Genomic DNA, 16537 nt, shown 5'->3' on the forward strand with positions numbered 1-16537 from the left:
ACCAGGAACCCACCATCTAAGGAAACTGCCAAATTGCAGTCACTCTTTCCCACCATAAAAGAGGGGAGGATAAAGCTTACAGAAAGGTATTTCCAGCTGAAACATCTCCAAATAAATTGAGGTCCTCTTTATACCATTTTAAATTTTTCTCACATTTTTTTGGTATATGGTGTGTTTACTGAATGTGCTGTTACTTGCTGTTCATGTAAACTAATGGAATATATTTTTGTTTTAGGACAATAACTGTATATATAAATGCATATAATTGACACATATACAGTGATTTATATAAATGTGTTAATTGATGTGGTACATGTCTTCTATATAATCAGTCTTCTGTTTTATGGTCTTCAACATATATAATACGGATTTGGAAAGGTGTTATGAAGGAAAAGGCATTGCTTTTAAATTTATTTAGAGAGAAAGAGTTCAAGGCCTGTTGTGCTTTAAACAAAAATATTCTTTAAAGATATTGGCGCATAACTCCAGGCAGCATATGTCTCCTCTCCAGAGTGTCCTACTTGTGAAAGCAGTATCACTTGTGAAGGAGAGAATCACTGACTTGAAAAGGACTGGGTTATTTTGTCTAATCTGCCCTAGTTCAGAGCCTTTTCATCTTTGTTGGTTATTTAGCAGAGCCAGAAGCATAACCCAGAGACTTGTAACTGTGGGTTTTTTTGGTTTTGGTGGTGGTGGGTTTTTTTGGTTTTTTGTTTTTTTGGTTTTTTTTTTGCTTAAAAGAAGAAATCTCACCAGCAGCATGGGAGAGGAGTGAGCACTCGGACTCGGTGTGGACAGTTCTGGTTGCACCAGCGTGGGGCTTCTGGATGTTTTTTGTAGCAGTTTCTAATTAGTAATTTGTAATTAGTAATTTGCATCTTCCTACACGCATCCCTCCCACCCCAAGAAGTCTTGAGTCTGTTTTGTGGCTTTCCTAAACGTATGTGTAAAATCGCTCTCTGGCCATTTCAATGTCGGTACAGCTTTGGCGCAGCTTCCAAGCAGCTCAGAGCGGTGGGATGGCCCCTTCCACGCAGCGCCGTGTCCATGAGATCGGCAGCAAAGGCACCAGACTCCTGCAGTGTTGGGAATAGGTTATTGCATGGCCGTGTCTGCCTCGCTCTTTGAAAATTTGTTTCACGGTAGTATGAGACATTAATATTGATTTGCCCACTCCCCCATTTGCTGATAATCTTTTTTTTAAATGTCTTCCCCCTTCTATGGGAAGGAGGGACCCCTCAGCTGGGCAAAGCTCTAGTGGACTTCTGGTGGCTTTCTGGGAGGTGCCACTTGGCTTTCTGTTGGGGCACACAGAAAGCTGTGGAGGCATGGCTCTAAGATGAGAAATGGGAGATAACTTCAGATTTAAAAAAAACAACCAAACAACAACAAAACAAAACCTGAAATCCTTCTTTTTTTTCCTGATTACTTCTGAGTAAATGGTGCCTTAAGGAATATGTTAAGCAGTAAAAACAAGTATGTTCATTTACACTTTTCTACTTGCAGTTATCAAACAAAAACCAATATAACAAAACAGGAATGACTTAAAAAAAAAAAAGCTTTGACTTTTCCTTTTTTTCCCCAGATATTTTTTGATTACTAAGAATGATGACACTTCTTGGCATTGCTATTTTTACAAGTTGGCTTATTGCATTGCTTGCAACTCTCAGTCTTTGTTTTATTTAGCTGTGGTTTTTAATTTCCTGCTTGTGGCGGGGTACGTGTTTGTCAAATGCTCTATAGCTAGGATCGTGTAGCTTGCCTTTCCGCTTACAGTTATAGGGTTACAGCGGCGTTTGCTTCACAGACGGTTCAGTGTGCAAGTTGACAGCATATGGCTATATTCAGCATAACCTGCTCCTGTCAAGTCATGTGCAACTTAAAGCCTGATGTTTTCAGTGGTCATAAATCAGTGTTTAGTTTTGCTTGAACTTGGGAGTGAGCTTTTAAATAAAAAAATGTAGTCGTCTTAATGGCTTATCCTTGTTGGGTTAACTTGGTTTTGAAAGTAATGTATTAATTTCATTTTTGGAATGGGATTTTTTTTTTTTAAGACTGCATCCTGGAGGGAAGGAGAAGAGGATTGAGAGGGCCCTTAGGGCAACCTAAGAAGCTTTCTGATGGTATGCAGGCTGTTGGGCCACTGCAGCTGGTATCTTGGACTTTCCTGAGCTGGGAATGGGGACTTCACTGTTGGTCCAACACATTTTTGGTTGCGTGATGTTTAGGTGGTTCACAGTATGTTGCTTGCAGTTCATCTGCATAGTTTCCTTGCTTATGAACTTTTTTCTTTCGTAACACATGAAAAATATTTCATCATGCAGTCAACTGATTCTGCATTCGGAGAAATCCTCATGGATATCAGACCTCACCTAGGTGTCAAAACTCCTGAGATTTCTTACTGTGCATTAATGCTGTCTCCGGACAGACCTTGTGTACTGTGCACATCCGGGTGGTTGCGGCATTTATGCAAGTGCAGTCTGTGGGGTTGTTTAGCGCTTTAGTCCCCTGTGAGACTGCACACTGCAGGTAAAAGCTTATGTGCTCAAAAGGAATGAGCAAGTATTACTCCTTAACATACACTTTCATTGCTTTTGTCCTATTTATCAAGGAAACTTCAGCACAGAGCTGTGAATTTCTTTTGGCCCGTCTTGCTGTTAAAGTTAACGTGCCTCTTTGCTGTTTGAAGCCACTCAGCACTGTCAGTTGGGTGAGTCTATCTTGCAAGCTGTTTGGGGTGAAAGGAGTCTGTCCCGGTCTGGTAAGGAGTAGACACTCGTGTGTAATTTTATTGAAGCAGCATGGCACTGCAGGCGTGCGTTTTGGCTGTGTGCAGTGACTGAGCAACATTAACCTTAAGGTAAAAGGGAGGGAGGGAGAATGGCAGACAATATTTTTTTGCACCCCCAGTACTGAGGGTCTGGTGTTATTCTGAACATATGCAAAGCCCAGTGTTTTGGGTTGGCCTCATGGTAAAATGGACTTGCTTCTCCTTGGCTTGGATACGGGAGTTGCTCCTCAACAGACGGGATTAGAAATTTCTATTTCAAAATGTGCTATTCTCATGTTACTGTGTTTAATTCAATTTAAAATGCTTTTACTATAGCAAATTTATATTACTAATATTATCTAATACTACTATATTAGCCAGCCATGGAAAAATGATCCATTGTGTTAAAGTGATAAGAAAAAAACATTGTGTTACATGAGCATTTCAGCTTGTGTTAACCCCCTATTTGCAATAGAACAGGAAAAAAAGAAATTTTGAGTGTGAGGGAGGAGTTGTTGATTGTACCTTTCTCGTGGTGTTGGCAAGGTTTTCCTCTGCCAGAGCTTTCCATTGCTTTCCATCACCAGTGAATCAAAGCAGGCGCTGAGGTTAGGTGTTGGGTGCTGTCTTCTGGGTGAGTCACGGTCTCTCTCTCCCGAGGTGCATACTGAAGCTGGTTTCTGTGAGCATTCTCAGTTTCATGAGAATAATAGTTTTACTTTCATCAACAACAGGGACTACTGACAAAGTGTAAGACAGCCTGGGTTTCTCCTAGACAAGAAAAGATACCCAGGGGAGTCTCAGGTTTGTGAGAAATGCAACAGTTTGGAGACTGAGGATGAAGATTTTACACCGTTTGGAATGCACACAATTTATCCAAATGGAAACTTGCATCCCAGTGTCCTGGGTTCCACAGATGCAAGTGTACTGAAACGCCCGATCTAGCTGGAGTGGAAGAGACTTTCCTTGTGAAAAATGTGGAGAGCGGAAGGAATTGCTGCAGCAGAATAGCCTGAGTTTGGCAGTAAGTCAGAGCTGGAAGCATGCAGGATGAAGCCCGTGCAACCTTGTGGGTGAAAATCAGAGCTGCCTAGAGGAACACATGGCAGCACACTGCTTGTGGCATCCTACAAAACATCTCTTTGTGCTTCCGAGGTCTTGTGCCTTTTCAGCTGGCTATTATTGTAGCTCTGCTTTCCCTTCCCATCAAGATATCTTTCTTTGAGTAATTCCTAGCACCTTCTCTGATGTCCAGCTGTACAGCCAGCAGTTAAAATAGTGCATCCTGTTATGAGAAGAAAATCTGGAAGCAAGCTGGAGAGCCTCATTCGAGGGAGCCTGCCTTTGGGGTTGGTTATCAAGCTGGGGGAGCAACCTGGGCTTGTGGCACAAACTGTGTTCAACAAGAAGGTCAGGAACTCAGGAGCTTTCTTGGCCTTCAGTGGATGTGAGGTGGTACAAGTTGCACTTTTCCTGTTGGCAAGTAAGGTTTTCAGGGAGCACCTGAATGATGATACCTGTGTTCTTACCTGCTGGAGGACGTTGCTCTGAGTTTAATGGCACAAGGCTGGAAATGACTGCCAGATGTGTGTGCTGGTGATTAATGCAAAAAAAGGAAACATTAAATATTTCCTTGGAACAGAAGATTTGCGTGTTGAAACCGGTCTAAAACCAAAACAAGGACCCTCCATAATCCTGGAAAGATCTGCCACAGCTCTGGTGTGAGCTGGGGAGAGCCAGCTGGGAAGAGCTCCTTTATGAACTCCATTGATGGACTGCTACCAAAATTCAATCACGAGCAGTTCAGAAAGTACATTAATGCCTTTGATGGGATTTCTGCCTTTCTGACAAGAAGCAAAACGCCTGTTCTCGCTGTTGGTGTTATCATGACAGCATAAGAAGTCCTTTGCCACCCTCCTCTCCTGTGAGTACAGATACACCCTTACCTGTCTAACTGGCTTTCAGGGTCTCCATCCAGTGCTCTCTGTATAAAGTGTGTATCGTCTTCACAGCTCTAATATAAAGACAGTAATTTCCACAGAAATACTTAGTTTGAATATTGTAAAGTAAAACAGAGTCTTTTTATGAATGGCTCCATGTTCTTATCTTTAGTTAAAAATAAGCTTTCATCTTTGGCACTTTTAGGGGGTTTGTTCATTTTGAGAGTGAAGTGCCAGCTTTGAAGTTCGGAGTATGGTGACGGTGGGCACAGCTGTTTTGAATTGCATACATCGTTTTAATTGCAGTTTATTCGGGTAATTCCAGGATCGTTTCAGAGCTTAACTGATGATTTTGATTAAACAGTTGCCCTTTGCTGGACACTGTCTCTGTTGGCTGTTTTGTCTTGAGCACCCTGAATTAGCGCATTGGGAAAGGATTTTGATGTCTGGATGTCGGTAACTTTTGGGGTGCCGCACGGCAGCTTCACCCAGAGCAGCACCATGAATTCGGTATGTAAAACCCTGGAGATCGGTGCTTGTTCCTTTCATGTGGACTGTCCCTTCACATGCTGATGATATTGCAGCTCTTCCTTGCTGGAGTATTTCTGGTAGCGACTACTTTGTCTTGATGGTCTATTATAAGACTGCACAGAAATAACTGTCTAAACTTTGTACACCAATTTCTTAAACTTTTATGTGCACCTACTTGAAATATGAGCAAAGCAAGGAAACAAAAGTTGTCTTTTTCCCTTTCTGAGAGAGAAGATGGCATTTTAAACGTGATTGCTGTCTTCAATGGGCTTAGGGAGGACTGCAGTTTAGGCTGCTAATAGGTATGGTCAGCTTGTCTCTGATCCTTAAAATGTTTGACCAGAAGGATTTTTCACTGGTGAGCAACAGATTTTTTGCTGTTACAGTAACAGGCTTGGATGTGGAGAAGATACCACATGCAAGGATGAGTTTCTTGGGAAGGTAGTGCTGCAGAGGCTGTGCAGGTACCCAAGGAAGATGCGTGCGGGTGGGTGAGTTGGCAGACCGGCCAGCCCTCCATCTTGACTGCTGGCTCTTACCCCAATACAGCGGTACGAGCTGAAATGAGTGCGTGCCTGCTGTAGTTCAAATATACGTTTAAATATAAGTTCTTAGGATGAAGTATTTGACCTGATGGATAAAACAGGTAACAGGTAGAAGGAAGCAAGGCATTTACTTTCAGACCCAATCGAGCTACACCTGGCACTGGGTAGATGGGGGAGCAGGCTGATCTCACTCAGGATGGGTTAATTATAAATTCTGCCAGTCTCATGGACGTATGTGAAAATGGAGGGAGCTGGGTTTAAACAAATTACACTATCCTACAAAATTCAAGCCTTGGGGATGAGAGGAGCAGTGGTTACTGTGATACATGACGATAAAGATGCAAGGCACCAGCACCCATGGAGCTGCTGTTGTTTCCAAGTGTGTTGTCCTGATGCACATTGAATAAGGTTGGTGTGACAGCAGGGAGGTGAGAAGAGTCCTCCTGGGGTCTTGCTCAAGCTTCTGGAGTTGTAGGTCTCCGACAAGCTTTGTGTAAAGCAGACATGTCCAGTCCAGCTTCCCTGACCATGCTGTTTGGTTTTTGCCCTTGATTGGAGGTTTTCTCAGATCTCTGAAGGATATCTTCACTTGTGTGGGGTTTTCCCCCAGTATTTTAGCTCTTGTTTTGTAGAAGAGAGGCTTGATGGAGCACTCTGAAAGGTTGAAACTTGAAGCCTTATACTCTGACAGCCACCTGGGACCCAGCAGCTCCATCAAACCCAAGTCCTGCTCTTTGCTGATGGTTCTGTTTCCCTGTCTCCATATTTATTTTCCTCAATGAAAAATTCTCCCTTTTTTCCTCTGCTCTTTCCAATTCTGCCATCCACTCAAGAAGCTACAGCTTGTAAGGCGAGAAGGCATGTAGTTAGAAGTAAAATTGTAGATGGTTCCTGTTGCCAGCAGTGTCCAGGGAGGGGTCCGAGCATCACTTTCCTTTGCCTCTTTTCTCCCTGCCCTCTGCTTCATCCAGGAATTTTCCCCAGGTTAGTCTCCTTTCTGAAAGCATTAGTGTAATGGGTTGCTGAGTAATTGTTATCGCTTCCCTTTTTTGCTATGGAAAGGATCAGAGCCTTTGGACACAGCCTGCCTTGGAAATAGTTTCTTGGACAAGTCTTATTTAGCGTGTGTGCTAGCAAAATGCAGGGCTGGGATAAGGAAGGAAACCCACGCCATTTGGTTCACGTAACATACAGTTCGTCCCCTCTTTAACGAGGCAAGCCTTTTTTCTGCTTGGTATCTCATTAGCTTGAGAGTGTCCTGTGAGCGTGTGGGCAGGAGCTGGAATCTTGTTTGAAGCCACAGAAGAGCCAGGCTATCTTTCAGCTGGATTTCTTCCTGACAGTTTATTCAACTGGAGAGAAGGGAAAATTAAGCAGGTTGTTCACCCTTCTCTTCTGCCTCTAAAATGTACTTTGTAGGTATCCTTCTGCTGACAACTGCAGATAATTTCAAGGTTTTTTCTTTCCTTGCTTCATTTTTGTATCACCAATCAGTTTTTAAAACCTGCTGAAATATTAATTTTGATTAAAGTAGCATTATATCTGTGAATTTGTAGCTATCAAACGTGAATTCATGTGTTCTGAATAGTCCGTGATTGTGAAATGGCCGGGTGCCAGCAGCACCTCTCCTGCTGAATGCCAAGGGAGTCCTGTGGAGTTTGCTTTTTTTAGTGTGCTGAAGTTCATGGGATCTGTCTCGGCAGATTAAGCATATCACATTGATAATACTGATCTCCTGTAGAAATATTTACCTGTGATTGTGGAATACTGGCTTTATCCCATTCACATACCTAGAAGGATGGAAAGTTTTATTCACTTTTGATAAAAGGCTAAATTAAAACTTTTTAAAACCCCAAATCCCACCATGCAGTTAGCAGGGAACAGGAACATTTTGCAGAATGGCCCTTGAAAGAGTCTGTTGGTTGAACATAATATTCCAGAGTTAAGTTTAATGCTTGGACTATGCTAATTTCTTGGGGACAGTCACCTTTTCAGATGGATAGCACCCTGCAGATGGTGGCAGATTGTACCCTCCTCCACTCTTGCCAGGAGCGTGTGCTCACTGACAGAATAAAAGCAGTAAGGATGAAGCTATCCATAAGAGTTGATGAATCTCTTGCCTTTAAAATTGAAGTGCTTCGTGCAGGGAAAATATGTATGAATATATTTATAGTAATAAACAGTGTAGTCTCGGCTCCTTCATTGCAAGTGGGGAAATTGCTGTTCCACCAAGTCTGTGAAAGTGGAATCTACTTTTAGATGCTTTGAAATGGTAGTCTCTTTTTTTTTTTCTTCCCTCTGGGATTTAAAAATATCTGAAGTCTAAATTTTAGAAATCTGTACATGAATTGACATGAAGATATTAGATACAGGCTATCTAAAGCTGGTAGATACTGGCTGGTATATTCAGGAAAAGGTAGATTGGGACAATTTTCCTGCTGTCTGGTGTTGATAGTAGTTGACTTTATATCAGATAGGGCTGGGATAATGGGGAAGTGCTGTGCAAAGGTACCAGGTTGGTTCTGTGTGCAGCATCTCATCCGAGATGGATTTAACATCAGGACATAGCAGGATCCTGCAGACCCCACCCAGAGTCTCCCAGCACTCTGGGGAGACAGGGACATAATGATGTGTTTTGTTGTCTATGTGGTGGAAACCCTGAGCTGTCCTGCTGGACCTCGAGGCAGTGCTAGGCAGGAGAAGGTGTTGGATGCCCACCACCAAATACCTTCTGATGTTGGCTGCAGGAGAGAGATGCAGGAAATGGTTGGGTAAACTAAGTCTAAAATAGAGCCAAATCTCTGACATAGTACTAGCCTGGTATGGCATGCTTATGGTGTTTATGAAATAAGATATCAGTCTTTTCTGCCTGTAAGAAAACACCTACCTTTACTAGGTAGGTGTTTGGCATTGAGCGGGCACAGGTGTATTTCTTGGTTTTCCACCTTGTCCAAGTAAGACTGAGTGATCTCTCAGACTGCCAAGGTGCAACAAGTGATCAGGACGTAGGATACTTGTTTTGCTTCCGCTGCAAGCGAGCGCTTGAGCTTGTCCGTAATTGGACTTTGTGGTTATTTTCTGTGTACTAAATGAGCTGATTTTGAAACTTGTTACAGAAGAATGGAATGAAAAACATTAAATATGGATATTTTTGGCTTAAAAGGAAAAACACACATCAAAAGTGTACTATAGATGCTATTTCTTTAATGTCGTAATTATTTCCTTTATATCTTATTTTTTCTTCACTTAATGCTTCAACTCTCCAGGGGACGGTGGAAAGGCTGGCTGTAGGGGCTTCTGGCTTTCCTTGCCCACAGGGGGAAGCAAGTCTACTGAAATAGCTAGCTGTTCCTTTTTGCTGTAATTATGTCAGACTATTTTCAGTGAGCTTTATCTCTTTGATCTAATGGATAGGTTACCACAGCCCTTAGATTACTTGCATTTACATGTAAAGGATTATTTTATTACCGTGGATTTCCAAAATGACATATCTTTCAAATTTTGTGCAGATGAAGTCATCGGAGTCTGCTGAAGAGACCGAAGATTGTCATGTTTAGTAGGAGTTGCATTATCCTCCCACTGCAAAGAATTAAGGAAAATAATGGTGTAGGAAGTAGAACACAACGCTTTCACGATTTGGCGTTTGAAAAGTAGCATATTGTCATTTGGATATTAATCTTTAAACACCTTGAGGACCACAATGTTTCCTGTTTGAACGCATCTTAGGTATTTGGATTCTAGGATAACTTCCTAGTAATATGTTAAAGGTTGCTTTTCTTATTAACTGTTGCTGAGTGTTACTTTTACCTTGATGTTAACCAAAGTAGGATCTGTTGGATTTATCTTTACTAGGTTCTGGGTGGGAAAGCAGTACGAAGCTCGTGTAGACGTTACGCCTGAGTATCTTCTGACTCTTGTGAAATATTTGTGTGGATTATAATGCAAAAGAAAGCTTAAAATCCATCATAGTTCTTGCTTGCGAGGTGCCGAGTGCTGTGGTCTGCTGCTGGCTTCAGTGGAGCGCTGTACATCCTCCACCTGACATCTGGACCCATGAATGTCTCTGGAGTAATCAGTAGTGTCAAGGGTGTGAAGGAGGTTTATGATTCCAGATATGTCAACCTCTTCTGTAACTGAGATGGACGTCAGCCTGACCTAGTTTCTACTGCATCAAAAGTAAGAAGTCAGAATTATGGCAAATTCAATATATACAAGACCATGCTGATGATGTTTATGCATTATGTCACTCACTGGCAATGGAAGGTGGCTAACTTGGATATGAGGTGTAGTAGTAGTAATAATAATAATATGAGGTGGGGTGTTGGGTTTTTTTTTTATTAACAGGATTGGATTAGCTTTCATCTAAATGGGTGTTCTCTTGATTATACTTGCAGGCCAAAACCTAACATATTTAGATCCCAACTCTAATATATTTTTTTTATTGTCTCCTCTCCTTCTATCCCCCATTCTGCCTGTTGGAGATCTGCAGTGTTTTATTCTTACCATCCACCTTTAAAGTATGAGTAAATAGTGCTTAAATACTACGTTTGTTTTTGTTGAATTCTGTAGGCTGTTGCGATGCACTGGATTTTTATAGCAGTCGCAGTTGATTCCAATTGAAACCATAATTGGTATTTCGACTTGATAGCTGCTGTAAATCTCAAAGAAGGGAAGAGAAAGGATGCTCTCATTTTGTTAGCCTGCTTCTCTTTCGGATGCATAGTGCATCTTCCAGCTCTCTGGGCTAATTAAAATGCCATTACAGTGCATGTGGTGCTACAATACAGTCTAGGGAGACTTCCAAAAATAGATTCTTGAGTGCAGACAAATTAGAGAGGAAATATGCACTGAGCATTTTTTCATAGGTTTAAAGAGAAATAATCCATTTGCTGCCTTAATTGCTTTCTTGTAAATGTTGAAGACTTTTTTTTCCTCTGTAAATTTCGAATGAGTAGACAAATAAATAATACGTCCATGATAACTACTATTCTCATTACTAATATTTTAACGTTGTTACATGCCATAGCTGTTAATATGCAAGTCAGGATGTTTTAGTGGACTGTGCTTAACGGTCAGGGATGGAGACTTTTATTTCTCAGCGATCCTGTTTTAGCTGCCTGGTATCCCAAGACTACAAGATTAGCGCGTGGTCTGGTTTTAGAAATACAGCAATACAGTTGACCAGAACCACCCACTCACCCACCCAAATCCTGCCAAGAAGTAACGCAGATACATACTGTTTGCACGTTGTTCAGCAAACAACCCCAAATTGTGTGTAAAATGGAACATACTTTTTATAATGTGACTATGGTGCATATATACTGATAGCGGGGAGAAAACTTGATGTTCTTGGGCCTGGAAGAGGTCCATGAAATTGCCATGGGCTTATACGTGTAACGGAGATAGCGCATAACTCCCTGGGCAGTGCCAGTAAGAGTGAGGAGCTCTCACTTTCCGCAGCGCGTACCTCCCCGTAAGCTGCTGACAGCAGCCTGATGACAAGGGATGACGCTTGCACTGGCTTGTAGACTGCTAGGCAGCCTTAATCAGAGCGAAGGAGCTGAAGGAAAGGGAAGGCACAAAGAAGAACAGCTCATGACTGTGATGGCAAGTACCATGCAGAGGATCAGCTCTCTGGAGTGTAGCTGATGATGCTGATGGGGTCGTATACAAGCTGTGTGGGGTTGTTCTGAAGCTTGCTTTAGGACTGAATTTAGTCCAGTCCCACAGACATGAGTCCCCATTAGTGGCTGGAGCATGTTAGTCTGGGCGTTTTGGGTTGAGTTTGAGGTGTATCCCCCCCAAAAAAATCCAGTCTGTGTGCTCAGACTGCTCCATGATGCAATGAAAAATACGGAATGTGGAAAAGTACAGGAAGTGGGGCAGCCAGGGGGTTGCTCCCAGAGCCCGCTCCCAAAGCAAAGTGAAAGCTGATCCTGCTAACGCTGGTCTTTGTACAGGCTTTAAAGGTAACCCTGGTCAAGCACCTGCTAACTCATCTCTTGAGTGAAGATAACTGTGAGGCTGATTCTGTCTTTGAGCATTTCTATGAAGTGCAGTATTGTTGTGTTTAAGTGTCTTTCAGTTGTACCGAAGCAGATGGGAAGGTGGCATGGTTGGAGAGAAGGGGAATGGATCTCTCTTTCTTTTCTTTGTGAGACAAGTTCACAGTTGTTTTACTAGAAAGCAGTGAGGAGAACAAGGTGATTGTTTGCTTGATGACAACTACAAATTCAGGAGTCATTGATCCAGAAACATCCCCTTTCTTTCTGTCCTTAGCAAAAGCTTAATTTTAAATGTGGATACACACTCTTGAAAGGATGTGGTTGGGATAGTCTCTCAGATGCCAACTGATGGCTATATATCCCGGGCTTACTGTCAGCCGCCTTGTTTTGCCTGAGGCTTTTTATCGATAGGGCACTGAGAAATTACAGCTTCTTTCTATTTTGGCTTGGAAGGCATGGGGCAAGCTTTTGAGCTGTATCCTCCTGGTGAAAAAATAGCCAAAATAATCTGGTAACTGCCTTGCAAGTGGTTTGCAAAGAAACGATTATCAAATTCATCACCAGTCACTTGGACTATTGCAGATGTCTTATTGGGATGTCTTATTGCTCAACAGTTTTCCTCGGCACTCCTTTTACTTATCTAGAAACTGGAAATATATAAACAAGAAGCTCTAGGTTCTACTCTATTACTGGGAATGGTACAATCCATCAGAGGTTTTGCAATTTGTGTGCCAAGCACACCCCAAAACCAGCTTGGAAAGGAACCTGAAGCAGTGAATGGCAAGTGGCAGTAGCTGCCTCGTGTGGAGGACATGGACTGGCAGTTCAATGGCAAGGTCTTAGGTTTTAGGACTTGTTGCTTGCAGGAGGCATAATTCCCTGCCTTCTCAGAAATAATTGATTGCTGCTATGTAGTGAAGTGTTGTCCAGAAAGTATATGACTAAAGAAGACCAGAAATGTATTTGGTCGAGCGGTCTCAAACTCCCTGCATTAGCAGATAATTGCTCATCCTGAAAAAGTCTCAGGGCCACTGTATTGTCTTCCCTCAACTGAGAACAGACTGATGTTGGAAAAACTACTGAGTTCTACAGACCACTATCTCATTTTTTAAATCTTTTCTCAGAGGTTTCTCCTTGATGGCCTACAATTCATCTTCTGGTGTTGAATCTAAAACTGAGGGCAGCGCTTTGGCCGTGGAGGCTGTCACATCCCTGAGTAATGACCTCCCCTGCCTTGCATGTGTGCCTGCTAATGCATCCTGGAATGAACTTGTGTCTTCTGCATCGTTGCCAAATGGTGGATGCTCAGTTTTGTGAAGTGCTTTGCCTTTTCTTTGTTGTATCCTTGCTTTGCCAGTTATTTCTCATCTTGTAATTGTACGTTTTACTGTTATTACTATTATTATTATCATCATCACCATCATCATTAAGGTGGTAGGGTTTTACTCATTTGTCATTGAACCTTGCATCCATCCATTTTCTAACCAGTCGTTGAATTCTGCATCTTGTGCTCCAAAGGGGCATCTCTGTGGTGTGAGGGCACACCTGAGTTTTAAATGCGTCTTTACTGCTCTTGCCAGTAAATTGTGAACTACCGCAATACGCTGGATAATAGTAGATCCAGAAGCAGATGATGACTGAGTGGGCTTTTTAAACCAGGTGTGTACTTGGTTTAGACCTGATTTTCTTACTGATGTGCCCCATGTAGCCTCTCAATAGATTTTATAAAACTTGGGTAAAAATCAAAACTTTTTTTTCCAGTTTTCCAGCCAGTTGTACTGACAAAGAAATAAATTGGTTGCCTGCCTTCAACTTCACTTTGGTCCATCCATCTTGCTTTTCCTACTACCTGATTTTTTTTCTGCCTTTTGAAATTATCCTTTCTGCTAGGAAATCAAATCCTTGTCAATAATGCTGATTTTCTGTATCTTTTCCTCCTGCCTTTCTCCCCTGCCTCTCTTAAAAGTTTTACTTCTACGGCTCTGTAGGCCTTTTCCTCTACTCTGGGTGCCCTTTAAAGATAATTGTTCATTGTTCATCGCTTTACTCAAGGAGTTCAAGTAGGCCAGGGTGATTTGCATCAGGTCGAAAGATCTGAATACATGGAAAACTATTTAAATAACCTCCTCGTTCCCAGTTCTGCCCTGCATTTTTAAACTCATCAGAGTTAATTATAGTAAGGCTGCTTACAGTTTTCTGTAAGAGCTTACTGAATGCTTCAACCTTCTGTTTTTGTTCATTATTTGTACCGTGTTCGTTTTTTTTTTTGTAAGTAATAAAGCTGTACTTCCCTGTCCTTGTCTCTTTTGGTTTTGCCTTGGATGTTGTTGTTGTTTGTTTTGCTGCTTCATCTTTTCTGAGGGTTTTTATACATGCATGTTTCTGTCTTATTCTGGAGAGTACTGTAGCCATCTTGTCTTTGTTTTGCTATTTTTGACATGTTTAAATCCTGCAAACCCAGCTACTTCCAAACCTGTCCTGGCTATATTTTTGAAGTAACTTAAACAACTCTTTGGAACAGACTAGGATAAAAATAGAGTTGAAGTTCCCATCAATGAATAATGGCTTCATCTTATTAATTAATGAGTAGAAATACCCATCTGGAAATTAAGCTACTCTAAATGTTCTCTAACTCGAGCCATAAATCAGACAGGCTGGTGTCTGCCTCCTTTCAGGCTCCATGGATGGTGCAGTTTGTCTTTCCCTTGCGAGCATCTTGGACTGGGCAGCCTGCAGGCATTGTTTCTGGTGTTTGCCGGCTGCTGCCAGCCCTGGGATTAATCTGCCCTGTTCAGCCTCCCTGGTACAGCTGGGACAACTCACTCTTGCTGCTTTCTGATTTTTTTCGGTGAAATCGTTAGATTGATTCACACAGAACCAATTCAAGAGGACATTTTCTTGACAATTATTTTTAGTAGCTTAGGAAAAAATTGGCTAGTAGAGAGCTCGAAAATATTTTGTAGGTAATCTGGTTTGTCTCAGTACTATGCAAACCAGGGTTTGTGGCTTGTAAAAGAGTCAAATTGTGATTGCATGGTTTGACCTCTTTGCACTTTCTTTGCCTGTCCACCATGGTAAGAGAAGCTGCTTCCCATCCCCATCTGCTTTTTGGGGACTGCAGAAGCACCCCTGTGATCCCTTCTGGGTAGTAACAGGAATAAAACTGTAGACCTATGTGTGGCGCAGATAATTTTAGCATTTTCTGAAGGCTTTTTTTTTTTTTTTAAATTTTGTAATTACCAAAATTTTCTCCATGTAGATACAGTGAAGCGTGGAGAGGATTGGAGCTGAATACTTTGTAAAGGTAGGAGGTAAAACTTTTTTGTAACGGAAACTGGTTGTATTCATTTTGGCATTTGCAGACCCAGACCACTCCCAGTGCTTTCTAAGCGTTGGCATAAACCATCGTGCTTTTCCCCTGTTGCGCAAAGGTCTATCATACAGCAATTGATTTAGGAGAGAGTCTCCAGTAATGGTGGTAAGAAAACCCAGTGCAGCAGTAGCAGAAAACACGCTTTTCTTGAAGCTTATATTCTCCCAGGTGACCAGTTTATCTTCAGTGTGATGGTGCAACAGGATCTGTGAAGTCAATCTGGTTGAATATGCAAAACAGGGATTTTTTTTTTTTTTTTCTCTTTTGAAGTTCTGTAGAGCACGTAATCACAGCCTAAGATTCCAAACCCCTGCTCTTTCAGTGGTCAGTTCTCAGGGTTTTTTTCACAGATAATTCTTTAAAAGTTTGACATCAATTTAGCTCATCTGAGAGAGAAGGAAGCAATCAAAGCAAGTGCTTTTGTGGGCAGCAAAGGAGGAATCCCGGTAGATTGGGTGTATGGATTTTAGTACTTGATCAAAACTTGATGTAGCGCAGTTACGATTTTAAAGCCTTCCTTCAGACTGGTTAAGGGACTCTTCTGCTCCTTTCAGAAGGTCTAAGGTTTATGGTTGCTTTGTTTTGGGGTTTGTGTTTTTTTTTTTGTCAGTATTGTGTTGGCAGTAGATACGATGCTTCATAAAATGCAATGGTATTTTAACTTTCTTTACAAAACTGATCAGCTAGTCTCTTGAAATTAAAGGATTTCTTTGCTTTTTGTAGCATCTTTAGCTTGTTGTAGGAAGCCAAGGAGACAACAGGAATATTTAACTGCTTTGAGAGGCCAAGTTTCTGTTCTGGGTTTTTTTTGCTTTGTTTTTGGGCTCAAAATCCAAGCTAACTCTCCATGTGCAGCAAAAGTTTGAGTCCAAGATGCTCAGTTTTTTTGTCGAGTGAAGCTCATTGATGGTGTGAACCACCACAGCTTTGAGTAATACAGACACTATGCAACCACCACAATCCAGAGCAAAAGAATATTTCGCTCCCTAAGTAACTGACCCGATGTAGGACTGTAATTTTGGGGAATCTCCTGCAGTATCCTGGCAGCAAGTGGTGTCTGAAATCAGATAGGCTCTGCCTGCATTTTGGAGGTGGCTGGAGTAAGAGTTTTTGGCTTTGGCCTATGGCTGTTGCGATGCTGCTAGGAAAAGGACAACACTTGAGTTCCAGCTTGGAAAGTCTGGATACAGAGCATAGGCTTCTCTTAAATATGTGCCACTTCTGCAGTGAGGCACAGTAGCTGTATAAAATGAGCTTGAAATATCTCTGGGGTCCTGGCTTTTTCACTGCTGCTCATGTGTTGTAGTAACAGAGAAGGTATGTGTATGGGGAGCAATAGAGTAGAACGTGTGTTTGTTTGCAGCTACTTCAAT

General features: G+C 41.9%; 1 protein-coding gene across 8 annotated transcripts in view; it reads left to right on the forward strand.

Moving 5' to 3' along the window:
* HDAC4 (histone deacetylase 4) overlaps nt 1-16537 on the forward strand; it is a 264132-nt gene that overhangs the window by 84115 nt on the left and 163480 nt on the right. The window contains exon 1 of one of the 8 annotated variants that reach the window (XM_076342004.1): nt 2692-2710. The exons of the other annotated variants lie outside the window; for them this stretch is intronic. The gene's annotated coding sequence lies outside the window, so the exon portion shown is untranslated. Of the gene's footprint in view, nt 1-2691; nt 2711-16537 lie in introns of those variants that run through there. 8 annotated transcript variants of the gene reach the window in all.

This window comes from Aptenodytes patagonicus, chromosome 6 (genome assembly GCF_965638725.1).
Source record: "Aptenodytes patagonicus chromosome 6, bAptPat1.pri.cur, whole genome shotgun sequence".
Taxonomy (NCBI): domain Eukaryota; kingdom Metazoa; phylum Chordata; class Aves; order Sphenisciformes; family Spheniscidae; genus Aptenodytes; species Aptenodytes patagonicus.